Source organism: Mandrillus leucophaeus, unplaced genomic scaffold (genome assembly GCF_000951045.1).
Source record: "Mandrillus leucophaeus isolate KB7577 unplaced genomic scaffold, Mleu.le_1.0 Scaffold204, whole genome shotgun sequence".
NCBI classification, from domain to species: Eukaryota; Metazoa; Chordata; class Mammalia; order Primates; family Cercopithecidae; genus Mandrillus; species Mandrillus leucophaeus.
Window position 1 is genome coordinate 691,006 of NW_012102077.1, and position 3,435 is coordinate 694,440.

General features: G+C 41.4%; 1 protein-coding gene across 1 annotated transcript in view; it reads left to right on the forward strand.

The window, feature by feature from the left end:
• SLC7A2 (solute carrier family 7 (cationic amino acid transporter, y+ system), member 2) overlaps positions 1-3,007 on the forward strand; it is a 43,576-nt gene extending 40,569 nt beyond the window's left edge. The window contains exon 13 of the mRNA XM_011979593.1: positions 2,585-3,007. The gene's annotated coding sequence lies outside the window, so the exon portion shown is untranslated. The remainder of the gene's footprint in view (positions 1-2,584) is intronic.
• Positions 3,008-3,435: the final 428 nt, after the last annotated feature.

Consider the following 3,435-nt stretch of genomic DNA (forward strand, 5'->3'; position numbering starts at 1 on the left):
ACAGAAATTCTATGTCTGTAAAAACCAACAAAGGCATTGGACTTGTGTGAATGTAAAGGGTTTTTTTAATAGTAATTTTAAATTTAAATGTCTTAAGTGATCATCAGTGTTCTTTTTACTTATAAAGTTGGATTCTTTTTTAGAATTTGTAATAAATAAAAACTGCTGCTTTACCACTGTAAAATATGCTTTCTGACGTGAGTATATTTTTAAAATAAATTTTAATATGTAATAATATAGAATGCAGATGTCACCCATACCAAAAGCACACATTTCATACTGACCTAAGTTAAACTCCTTATTTATTTGGAAATCTTTAAAGCTCAGAAATATAAGCAATCTACATTGAAACAATTGAAGAATACTAAGCTGACAGCCTAGGGCCTCCTGTATGACTGACTGCCAAGTCCTGTGAGATGAAAGAGATGTCTTCACATATCCTCAATCCTCATGGCACATTCCAAAAAATATCAGTTGCTTTTGAGGCATGCTACCCCAGAGTCACACATCTGGGATCCTGCCACTACAACTGCCATTTAATGAGCCAATCACTTTTGACATTGTTTTGATCTGCAAGAAGTTCATCAGTGTTCTTTCCACCAATCATAGCCTTTAATCATTGGTGATCAGTTGTATGTAACTAGGATACTTTTTAAATATGGTGAATAATTATCAACTTTTTACTCTTTGATAGAGAGGGAGAATTCAAAGTGGATTTTTAAAATATGTTTCTAAATTGCTTAAAACTACAAATCTCTTGAGTTAGCTTGTTTGATTTTGAAACATTTGTGTATGCAGTTCCTATTGTTTGTAGTAAATTGGAGGGAACAAGTTGAATTTAAAAAACTTTACTATCAATTTAGAAAGCATTAAAAACCAAGCTAAAATAGCAAACTACTTGCCAAGTAGAAGCCTCAAACAATTTGATTTTTGTTTGATTAGGGTTGCTGTGAGACAGCGGTGCCCTACCTCTGTTTTGCCACCATGAGATCACATGAAATTATCCCCCAATAGTTGTCTCTGGGCTGTAGGTCCAGCCAGAAGCTCCTGGAGGTAAGAACATGATCTCCTTAGTGTTTAAAGGACACAGATAGGTTTCCTTTGGGGGCTGAGGGCTCAAAGCCATGGATTGCAAAGAGATTGTGCAGAGAAGTCCTCATCTGTGTGGAAAGAGTAAATTACTTCATCCCATGAACTATCTCAAAAAATTATCAAAGACATAACAAAAATAACTCTCACTATCACATTATCTCAGCTTGTCTTTTAAAGTGTGTCAAAGTGACTGGACACAGTGGTTCACACTTGTAACCCCAGCACTTTGGGAAGCCAAGGTGGGAGGATTGCTTGAGGCCAGAAGTTCAAGACCAGCCTGGTCAACAAAGCAGAGACTCCAGTCTTTTTTTGATTAGCTGAGTGCCTGTAGTCCCAGCTACTCAGGCGGCTAAGAGGGGAGGATCACTTGAGTCCAGGAGGTTGAGGCTTCAGTGATCCATGATGGCACCATTGCACTCTAGTCTGGGTGACAGAGTGAGACTCTATCTCTAAAATCAAATGAATGAACGTAGATCAAAGTGTGAGTGAAACTAGAAAGAGACTCGGCTCAACACTCACTTATATAAACCTTCCTAGTAACAGATTGATAGCCACCTCTTAAATAGTTGTAGGTATCACAGTATCAGATGTCATAAACTCTGGGCAAAGAGTTGTTATTGCTCTATTAAGACTGGAGCAGTCAAGAGGAAGAGAAACCCACAGGATAGAGACCGCACTACCCAGGAGTAGTGTATAGCCCAGGGTGGGCCCCAATCTTCAAGCCAGTTTCTGAGTTCTGAGTCCCTTAACCCACAAATACTACAACATTGTCAAAGTTCAAGATTCTGGGCATCCCCAGTGGCTAAGTCTCCAAGTCACCGGAATCTTTCCTACCTGCTCACTGACGTCTGATAGTTTCACGGAAGGACCAACAATTTCACTGCTCTGGTAGAAATCAGGCTTGGCATGCCATTGTTCTTAAAACAGAACCATTGACTTTAATTGGCACGCAAGTGTAAATGACTGATAATAGATACTTTTCAAAAAGAGCATCTAGAGCAAATAAGCAAGAGAAGGCAAATAGGCAGAGACAGTTGAAAGAGGAGGGAAGACACTATTAAGAGAAAGAGCAGGCCAGGCGCGGTGGCTCAAGCCTGTAATCCCAGCACTTTGGGAGGCCAAGATGGGCGGATCACGAGCTCAGGAGATCGAGACCATCCTGGCGAACACAGTGAAACCCCGTCTCTACTAAAAAATACAAAAAACTTGCGGGGCGAGGTGGCGGGCGCCTGTGGTCCCAGCTACTTGGGAGGCTGAGGCAGGAGAATGGCGTAAACCCAGGAGGCGGAGCTTGCAGTGAGCCGAGATTGTGCCACTACACTCCAGCCTGGGTGACAGCTGTCTCTTATACACATCTAGATGTGTATAAGAGACAGGCTTAGCAGGGAGCATAAGGAAAAGCCATCGGCCTCCAGTACCCATGATGACAGAGGGAGCACTTGAGCCTTGCTTTCCCTCCTCTTAAATCAGGGCGTGTTCTGAGATTACAAACCACATGATGAAATCATGCCAAGATTCTGACTCTCCCTTTCCGGTGATGTGGCTCATGATTTCTCCTAGTACGCTTCAAGCAACTGTTACTTACCACGAAAAATACGGTTTCCACAGGGCTTTAAAGGATTGAGTTTAGCATGTGTATCATGGGTTATTAAAGTTCACGTGATTCGTGTGAAAATTAACTGTCCTTTTTGCTAGTGCCAAAACAGTGCCTTCTCTGTACACTTTACTTTTTTATAAAGTTATCCCACATGTCCTTAAATATCAAGGGGGAAAGTATGGATATTTGCATGGCAAGGAATGCCAGCAAAGGTCATTTTCATTTTTTAGTCATATAGATGTGAAAATAAGGTTGCTTGACTTTATGGTTTTGGGGAGATTTTTTTTTTTCCTTACATGATTGTATTTAAACACTTTAGCCTTCCGGTTTCTGGATTTTGAGAAGCCTGATCTGTTATTGTTGTGGTTGTTGGTGTTTGTAATATTCATTATTGTTTATATATACACAGTTTAGTCTTACTGATTTCAAATGCATTTTGTTATTGCTCAACCCAGTTGGTAACCCTGTTTGCTGGGAGCACTATACTTAACTTTGATTCACCATGGCTGATGCCACTGCCACGATCGCTGGGTCTTAAAGAGCTTTCCCTAGCCACTGACAGCCCGGTGGAGGTCATAGTCAGGGCCCCAGGCTGGTTCCAGGGTCAGGCAGCCTGTAGAGCATGAGCATCTCTCTATCTGTGGCTACACTTGTTGGGTGGGCTCTTAGACTGATGGGGTAGGATATGAAGTGAAAGCCTTCAAATGCAAGTAAGGTAGTTTGGGCTCCTTAATTCCAAACGTCCC